The sequence below is a fragment of the Megachile rotundata genome, unplaced genomic scaffold, assembly GCF_050947335.1.
Source record: "Megachile rotundata isolate GNS110a unplaced genomic scaffold, iyMegRotu1 scaffold0786, whole genome shotgun sequence".
Classification (NCBI taxonomy): domain Eukaryota; kingdom Metazoa; phylum Arthropoda; class Insecta; order Hymenoptera; family Megachilidae; genus Megachile; species Megachile rotundata.
Genome location: NW_027474083.1, coordinates 75,001 through 85,000, shown reverse-complemented (window position 1 = coordinate 85,000; position 10,000 = coordinate 75,001). Strand labels below are relative to the sequence as shown.

The 10,000-nt window shown below is 48.5% G+C and overlaps 1 non-coding gene and 1 pseudogene across 1 annotated transcript; both read left to right on the top strand.

The window, feature by feature from the left end:
• The first annotated feature begins 1,918 nt into the window (after positions 1-1,918).
• On the top strand, positions 1,919-2,073 carry LOC143266455 (5.8S ribosomal RNA). The gene has a single exon (XR_013041433.1). It is a non-coding gene; the product is annotated as a 5.8S ribosomal RNA (ribosomal RNA).
• A 1,822-nt stretch (positions 2,074-3,895) lies between these two features.
• The window catches only part of LOC143266453 (large subunit ribosomal RNA), an 8,326-nt pseudogene continuing 2,221 nt past the window's right edge, over positions 3,896-10,000 (top strand).

The following is a 10,000-nucleotide window of genomic DNA, read 5'->3' as shown; positions in this document are numbered from 1 at the left end:
CATTAAAACACATGATACGCAAAGACACTAAACACATGATAATAATATATTCAGTACGTGCCAAAGAAAAACTTGACAAAATCTATGACTCTCGATATGAATACACGCAAAAACTGTGAAAAGCAGCCAAAAGTATATATGACTATAACACATGATACGCAAAAATGAGGATGAAAAGTGCAGCTCCTCGCGTATAATAAACAAATAATAAATATATTGGCCGTACACAACAAAAATGCGTATAAACGAGCCACGATAGATGATTGAGAGAGAAAGGGAGAGAAATATTTGGAGGTAGTAGCAAACAAACGAAAGAAAAAACAGATACCAAAAATGTTAAATGACAATTCGTCGTTACGGCAGTCGTGATGCGGAGAGATATTACGGTTACGTGTAGGAGGTCGCTTTGGTTCTCATCGTCGATACTCCCGTCCGTATTTCGTATCCGCCGACGCGTTTCGTACGAACAAGCGCTAACGTTAAATAAAGTTTAAAAAATGAGAGAGCAACGCCGTTTCATGTCGAACGCTGTAAATAGAAAGAACGAAAGTTTACCGACGAAAGAAAATCGAGAGTTTCCTCTCTATCTTCTCGGCTCTTCTTTCCGTAGCGTATAAGAAAGGTTTCGACTCTCCCGGGACGTCGTTTACTTCTTATTAACGGGTACCGCACGATCCTTCGATAAATACAAAAAGTCGTCGTAACAAGAATGTTCAACTTGAACACGAAGGAAAATCCCGAACATTCTCATATAAAAATATATCTATACATAAATGAATCTGTCGCGAATTTTACCGGCAGAAGGTTCGTTATGTAAAAAATGGATCGTATGCATGGTGTACCCGTTCGTTGCGACGTCTGAGTTAAAAGGAGGAGAGAATCGAAATTGTTAAATAGATACGCGCCAGGAAAGCGTGAGATTTCGGAGAAGTAAGGAAGAGGTGAAGGTTATAAGAATCTCGAAATATTCTTATCGGACTTTCCTTTCTATAATTTTTATTCTTGATTCGTGTTGCGTACTCTCTCGACCCCGTGTGAAAACACGAGAGAGAATATAAAGAAATATTTTGGGACGTTTGGTAACGAAATGCATGGGTTTGCGAAAAAAAATTGTTAAATTTCTTGTTTTTTTTTTTTTCGCCCGCTTCGTGAGAGACTCTCATTTTATTTTCTTTCTCTCTATAAATTTTGTCTTTGGACAAAGGGAACACCCCCTTTTAGCCTCTCTCTATTTCGTGTTAAACGAGAAACGAAATTTAGAGTGTGACACGGAGGCTTTCACGCGGGGGGTGTCCGGGTAACCGATGGAAATCGAACCACGAAACCGCTTCGACGAACGAAGTCGCAACTTCACGAGAGTCCGCCTGCTTACGACGGACGATATGGTAACGTATCGCTTTACGGACCGGCTGAGAAGCGAAAACGATAGCGTAGTCTCCTTCGTTGGTAGACCGATCTGACGCCGGCCATGGAGTGTCCGTATCGAATCTCGCGATACCGCCAAGACGTCCAATATATGTAAGCAGCGAGCAGGAGACTCTGTGTTACGCGCGACAGCGCGTTTCGTATTTTCCACGGTTTTTGAATGACTTTACCACCCGGAACGGACTGAAAACTCGCCGCACGAAGAGAAATGCGCCACAGAGCGTTGTTTCATCGGCGGTTCTGTAGTTTTATACGGTCCTTTACCCGTCCATGGACGTTATCGTGTCGTCTTAATCATCAATCAGCTCGGGTAAATCTGTGAACAGAGCTATGACGGGACGACGTCCGAATACCGATACTCGATCTTGCGCTTGGATTGGAGTTAGTATTCTATGGACAATCGAACGAATTTATAAACCAGGTTAAATAAATCACGTACATACTGGTTTTCAGACGCTGAGTTGTTAAATATGAACAAAAATTTTTATACGATTACCCTGAACGGTGGATCACTTGGCTCGTGGGTCGATGAAGAACGCAGCTAATTGCGCGTCAACGTGTGAACTGCAGGACACATGAACATCGACATTTCGAACGCACATTGCGGTCCACGGATACAATTCCTGGACCACGCCTGGCTGAGGGTCGTTTATATAACTAAAGACTGCTTGCGTTTGCCTTTAGCAGCAAAAGGTTTTCTCTTCATTGTTAAATTTTTTTCGGTACCGCTCGTCGTTCGACTAGATAAAACGAAACTGTTAAACGCCGAAAAGTCGAACGTTTCGGAGCGGGATCCGATGGTCGAACGCGAGAGAGAGAACAACTTGCGAAATTGGCGAAAACGTACGAGCGATGGTTGGACATTTCGTCGGCGTTTGACGCGGAGAATGTTAAATGGAACGTTCGTGTCTCGCCCTCTCTTTGCTAGTGTTCATTTTTTTCACAGGCGACAGAAGAACATTTTCGTATATCTCGCAATTCTTAGTTTTTAGGATCTTCTCGGCGGAATGCGCTTATCTCGGCTTGCGTGAGTCGTGGTTTCTAGTTAAACCCCTAAAAGAGACCATATACGACCGCCCGTGAAAGAGCGCTCCCGAGTCGAAAACACCTAACTACAGAAGGATATTTAGACGAGAGAGAAAATGATTCTTCGCCCTGCGAGAGAATTGTTAGACACCAATTGAAGGAAGCAAGCCGAGAGTAGAGCGTGTTTACGGCGTTTCTCCGCGCTCCCGACGTTGTCTGAAATGATTGTCGAATTTTTTTTTCGACGGTGCGAAAGTTTATACAACGAGGAGAAAAGTTAAAAATAAACGTGCGACGGAAGCTCTTTCACGGTTAAATTATTACGAGATCGTAGCTTCGCCACGTTTTTTTAACATTTACAAGCGCAGATCGCTTCGTTGTCGTTGATTAGAAGCGGAAGACCGCGCGATCCCAATACGGGTTCCGGTCGTCCAGTCCTCGAAGTGCATAATTGTGCCGGACGGACGTTGAAAAACCCGGACCGATCGAACGATAAACGCTTATTTGGTGATCGTCTTGCGAGAGTCTCCCTTCATTGTTGTTCGTGTGTTAAATTTCTTTTATCGAACAACGGTCGAACGCAAATGAACAATGACATTTACACCGAAGATCGATCTCGAAACGCTTTTGTTCCTCCTTTTGTGCGCTCGTGGTTTCATCGAACGATATATACACGACGAAGGTGTACCACGCACGTTAAAAATGGGATTTTTTTTTTCCTTTAACCCTTTATTCTCTGGACCATGATAAGTCACTCACCGATGGTTTACATGGCTGTCTCTGGCATTCTCGCCCTTTTCTTGGGATTTTGCGTCGGAACGCGACAGCAAAAGAAAAAACGTATCGGACGATGCGTCTTTACGGTTTATCGACCGTCGAGTGTATATTCGAACGTAAATATGTTGTAACGGTATATGTATCCTTTAGGGGACAAAAGAAACATGAAACGATCGTGTGCGAGAGCGCGCCGAGGGTAAGAAGAAAAGGTCCGACCTTTATCTCCTCGTTGTCGTAGTCTCTCCTCGTCGTTTGTTTTAACGCGCCCTGGATAGATAAAAAGATATATCCGATTATAATATATACATATATACTCCGACGCGAGTCGAGAACAACCGGACGTCGTCGTCGTCGTTTTTTTTTTTTTGTCGTTGTCCCGCCTGCCCGAATATGCGGCGTTTTAAGTGCCTTTTTTCTTTTGTCGAACAAAAGAGAGAGGAGACACCGAGCTTTCATTTTGGCTCGTACGTACCTTCGAGTAGTCGACGATATTGTGTTGATCCGAAAAGAGAAAAATAGTTGGTTATCGAACGATACAAGGAAAAAATCGAACGACATAATCCCTGTGCGTCGTTGGTATTAATATACCTTTCGTATTACGTGTCGAAACCCCGAAAAGAGCGTACAATTTGTGGTAAAACTTTGAAAAGAAATAATAAAATTTCGACGACCTCAGAGCAGGCGAGATTACCCGCTGAATTTAAGCATATTAATAAGCGGAGGAAAAGAAACTAACAAGGATTTCCTTAGTAGCGGCGAGCGAACAGGAATGAGCCCAGCACTGAATCCCGCGGTTAACGCCGCTGGGAAATGTAGTGTTCAGGAGGATCCGTTTATCCCGAGACATCGAATCGCGTCCAAGTCCATCTTGAATGGGGCCACTTACCCATAGAGGGTGCCAGGCCCGTAGCGACCGGTACGCGTCTCGGGTGGATCTCTCCTTAGAGTCGGGTTGCTTGAGAGTGCAGCCCTAAGTGGGTGGTAAACTCCATCTAAGGCTAAATATGACCACGAGACCGATAGCGAACAAGTACCGTGAGGGAAAGTTGAAAAGAACTTTGAAGAGAGAGTTCAAGAGTACGTGAAACCGTTCAGGGGTAAACCCGAGAAACCCAAAAGATCGAATGGGGAGATTCATCGTCAACGAAGCTGGCTCCCGTGTTGGTGCGATAGTGCCCCGGATGGTCCCGTTACGGCGGGTTTCCCATCGGCGTGGGCACACCACCCGCGGCGAATGTTCCGGCTATGTAGTCGTGCACTTCTCCCCTAGTAGAACGTCGCGACCCGTTGCGTGTCGGTCTAAGGCCCGAGGCGAAGACTGTCCGTCGCTTTTAGCGTACGATGACAGCCCCTTGGATGCCCGGCCGACTGCGCGACGGTACTCAGACGGTATCGGGCCGCAAAATTCTCGAACGCACTGCGTCCAGGACCGCCGCAAGCTCGTTCCAGTCTAGATACCGGATGTACGGACTTAGCGCCGTAACCGGGCCTGGCGGGCTGTTGGCAGGCGGAGTCCTTGGACTGGCCAAACTTTGAATTACCGGTCGGCGACGCTATTGCTTTGGGTACTCTCGGGACCCGTCTTGAAACACGGACCAAGGAGTCTAACATGTACGCGAGTCATTGGGATTTGATAAACCTAAAGGCGAAATGAAAGTGAAAGTCGTCCGTGAAGTCGACTAAGGGAGGATGGGCCTCGTTACGATTAGGCCTCGCACTCCCGGGGCGTCTCGTTCTCATTGCGAGAAGAGGCGCACCTAGAGCGTACACGTTGGGACCCGAAAGATGGTGAACTATGCCTGGTCAGGACGAAGTCAGGGGAAACCCTGATGGAGGTCCGTAGCGATTCTGACGTGCAAATCGATCGTCGGAACTGGGTATAGGGGCGAAAGACTAATCGAACCATCTAGTAGCTGGTTCCCTCCGAAGTTTCCCTCAGGATAGCTGGCACTCGACTCGAACGCATAACGAGTCTCATCTGGTAAAGCGAATGATTAGAGGCCTTGGGGCCGAAACGACCTCAACCTATTCTCAAACTTTAAATGGGTGAGATCTCTGGCTTGCTTGAATTTTCATGAAGCCACGAGATATAAATTGATAAAATTTTTCTTGGATCAGAGTGCCAAGTGGGCCAATTTTGGTAAGCAGAACTGGCGCTGTGGGATGAACCAAACGCAGAGTTAAGGCGCCTAAGTCGACGCTTATGGGATACCATGAAAGGCGTTGGTTGCTTAAGACAGCAGGACGGTGGCCATGGAAGTCGGAATCCGCTAAGGAGTGTGTAACAACTCACCTGCCGAAGCAACTAGCCCTGAAAATGGATGGCGCTGAAGCGTCGCGCCTATACTCCGCCGTCAACGGCAAGTGCGCAGGAACGGGATTTAGTTCCCGTTCTCCATGAAGCCTTGACGAGTAGGAGGGTCGCGGCGGTGTGCGCAGAAGGGTCTGGGCGTGAGCCTGCCTGGAGCCGCCGTCGGTGCAGATCTTGGTGGTAGTAGCAAATACTCCAGCGAGGACCTGGAGGACTGACGTGGAGAAGGGTTTCGTGTGAACAGCCGTTGCACACGAGTCAGTCGATCCTAAGCCCTAAGAGAAATCTAATGTTGATGAGGTGTCCTAAAATTCACGCTTTTCGAACGCAAATGACAAACATACGTACGCTCGCACGCACGTACGCGCGCAAAAGGCAAAAAATGTTAAAAAGAGAAAAAAATTGCAGTTAAATAACAATTTACGTCGCCGTCGTTTCGTGTTTGTGTCCTAATCCACCGCTCGAACATGATCATTTTTATTGATAAATTGACAAAAACGTTTGAACGCTGAAAAAAAATGATCGCGGTTCGGATCGATGGATACTTCACGTTCGACGTGATGCGACGTTGTCGAACGCCTGAAAGCGATTTTTTTTCTATTTTTTGCTTGGTTAAATCTTACAAACTATCGAACGCAAGTCGTGTCGTCGTTGCGTCGCAGATGCGTCGTTGTTTATATAATTTTGCGTGATTTGGGAAGAAACACACCCATCGGGCGAAAGGGAATCCGGTTCCTATTCCGGAACCCGGCAGCGGAACCGCATACCAATCGGGCCCTCGTAAGAGTGTTCGTCGGGGTAACCCAAAATGACCTGGAGACGCCGTCGGGAGATCTGGGAAGAGTTTTCTTTTCTGTATAAGCGTTCGAGTTCCCTGGAAACCTCTAGCAGGGAGATAGGGTTTGGAACGCGAAGAGCACCGCAGTTGCGGCGGTGTCTGGATCTTCCCCTCGGACCTTGAAAATCCAGGAGAGGGCCACGTGGAGGTATCGCGCCGGTTCGTACCCATATCCGCAGCAGGTCTCCAAGGTGAAGAGCCTCTAGTCGATAGATTAATGTAGGTAAGGGAAGTCGGCAAATTGGATCCGTAACTTCGGAATAAGGATTGGCTCTGAGGAGCGGGGCGTGTCGGGCTTGGTCGGGAAGTTGGCCAGGCTGACGTGCCGGGCCTGGGCGAGGTGAACGGTTGGCGACTTCGCGTCGCGTCCCGGAATCCGAGCTCGGTCCCGTGCCTTGGCCGCCAACGGATCTTCCTTGCTGCGAGGCTTCTTGTGACGGCTTCGGCCGTCCTTTTCGCCTCTTCGGCCGCCATTCAACGCTTAGCTCAGAACTGGCACGGACTAGGGGAATCCGACTGTCTAATTAAAACAAAGCATTGCGATGGCCCTCAAGGGTGATGACGCAATGTGATTTCTGCCCAGTGCTCTGAATGTCAACGTGAAGAAATTCAATTAAGCGCGGGTAAACGGCGGGAGTAACTATGACTCTCTTAAGCGTAAATCGCTCCGAGTTTCTCCTTCGGTTCGCCGGGGAAAAACTCCGTCGCTTGCGTGAGTCATGGTTGCAGGGATGGCAATGCGTAACTCAGACCTCTCGTTAGGTCCTTCAGCCTCTCCCATCCAAGTCGCACGACCTACCTCCTAGTGGTACCTGCCGGTAACGTGACTGGTTGGCTGTTTGGGTGACTCACGTCACCATCGCAGTCCCAGTCACGGCTAAACGGCGTGCGGCGAACGGGCGCAAGCCCACACGACATTACGTCGGAGGCGTCCCCGGGTTAGCAGCCCTGTGATGCCTCGGAGCTCTGCTCCAAACCCCAATTGCTCCTAAAACCCAAACGAAGCCTCGGATGCCCGATTGCCTTCCTGTTGACGACTCGGCGATGTCTCAAGGATATTCCGTCGATTTACATTCGGATCTAGATTGCTCGAAGTGTCCCTCCTGCAAAATTGACCTATCCGCTAGGACCCTGGCGCTCCGTAAACAGCATATCCGCCGTTGCAACCAACCTCCTCCAAATAGCGATGGCACCTACACCTGCCAGGTATGTGGAAACACATATCCTAAGTATGCTGGCTTGCGCCAACATATGAAACACTCTCACACGGAGGATTACAACGCGCGTGATGTTCAACTCACCGAGGAAAGAGCCGCATCTTCGAGGGCTAGATGGACCCCTGCTGAGGAAAAACAACTAGCTCGATTAGAGTCCCAGCTCCCCGCAGGCTTACCACAGAAGGAGATCAACGTGCGCCTGGCTGCTCTGCATCCTGGCCGCACAGCTGATGGCATTAAGAAACGGCGCCAAAATCAGTCATATCAAACCATTCTTTCGGAAATAGCTTTGTCCACCAATTCTTCTTCTCCTACCAATGTATGTTCTGATACCTCAAACTCTGGCTCACCCGAAATTCCAGTTTCAACACCGGCTCCTTCGCCGTCTTCTTCACCTGCCGAATTAGAATTAGATTCCAACATCATTGCGTCTAATGCCACCGGTAGCGGTTGCGCGCTTATCAAGCACCAGGATATTTATACCTACCTGCAAGAACTAATTCCATCTTGTTCCGAAAACGTGCAACGCCTCCTTCATCAGCTCTCAGAATGCAATAGTTATGATGAATTTGACCCCTCTATATCCTCCATAATCAGTAGTCTTGCCGGGCCATTGCCCACTTCTGGAAACTCCGGACCTAAAAATCGTAAACGCTCCAATAGGAAGAATAGTAGAAAGAAATCCAAGCCCAAACACAAATCAAAAACTAACCATGCTGCTATTAGGTCTGCCAAGTTCGCTAGTCACCAGCGCCTATTCGACACGAACCCAACACAACTGGCACACGCAATATTGGATAACAAGGACATTAACATCGCAGTCCATCCCCCTATGAGTGAGCTTGAGGCCGAGTTCCGTCCCCTTTTCGAGGAGCGGCCAGTCTATACGTGCCCTACGCCGCTACGTCCAGCTGAGACTCATCACCTGGACTATCCCATCACCTTTCGAGAGGTGGAGCTCTCTCTGCGTCGACTCAAACAATCTGCGTGTGGCCCAGATGGGATTACTCGTGAACACCTTCGAGCCGTGGATATGCCCGACTTGGTGGCTCTGTTGAATGTCGTCTTTGGCCTCTGCCATACTCCATCCATTCTCCGAAGAAATCGCACCGTTATGATTCCCAAGAAGGGCGACCTCTCCAAGTCGTCCAATTGGCGCCCGATTACAATTTCATCTATGTTTAGTCGTTTGCTGCACAAAATTTTGGCCTCACGTCTTTCGGATAACATTAAACTACACCATGCACAGCGAGGGTTTACCCCGGGCGATGGTATAATGACCAGTTTCACAGTGCTGGATACCATTTTGCGTGAACACCGAGGCAACGGTAAACAGCTCTATGTGCTCTCAATAGACCTAACAAAAGCTTTCGATAAAATTCACCCGACTGCAATAGAACACGCTCTAATTTCAAAGGGGCTCGATCGGCACACCATCGATTATATAATGTCTACATACAGCGACGCGGAAACCACCTTAGAGTGTCATGGCGACAGAAGTACTCCCATCAAGATGCGTCGTGGTGTACGCCAGGGGGATACAGACAGTCCAATCTTATTTAACATCGTAATGGACGAACTCGTTTCCTCCATTGATCCCGCTGATGGTGTCACCATCGGCGATGCAAAGATTGGCTGTCTGCTGTTCGCGGATGATATCATCTTCATAAGCAACACCGTGCACGGCATTCGCGAACACTTGGACAAGCTGCGCGTCTTTTTGGAGAAGACACACATGGAGGTAAATCCTTCGAAGTGCCGCGCATTACAACTTGCGAGCGTCCCTGGCACCAAGCGCGTCGCTGTGGACACCAAATCGCGCTTTGAAATTAACGGCAAAGCTGTCCCGGCACTAAAAGTATTTGAACAGCTGAAATACTTGGGACATAATTATAATCAGCGTGGCATGATCGCCCCCACGGCTGCGAATCTGGCCTCGATGCTGGAACGGCTCCAGCGTGCTGCCCTTCGCCCATGGCAGAAAATATATATTTTGAATCGCTATCTAATACCGCGGCTTATGCATTGTAACCAAACCTCCGACATCACTGCAGGCAAGCTGGAGTACATTGACCGCCTAATCAGGCGTTTTGTAAAGGCAACCTTACACCTGCCTATAACCACTCCCACTGCCTTCCTGCATGCAAAAATAAGCGACGGAGGATTATCAATCCCCTGTATGCGCCACCAAATAGGCGTAATATATCGCCGTCGGATGCAACGCATAGGCCTGCAGAGCGATCCGGATTTCGCGGCCGCATTCAGCACTCCCACGATTAATCGACTGATGCGGAAGTTAGACACTATTTGCCAGGGTATACCATCTTCCCGCTCGGCAGTAGCCCGTCATTGGGCCATACAACTGCACCAGTCCGCCCTTGGGAATGGCTTGACTCATAACACACG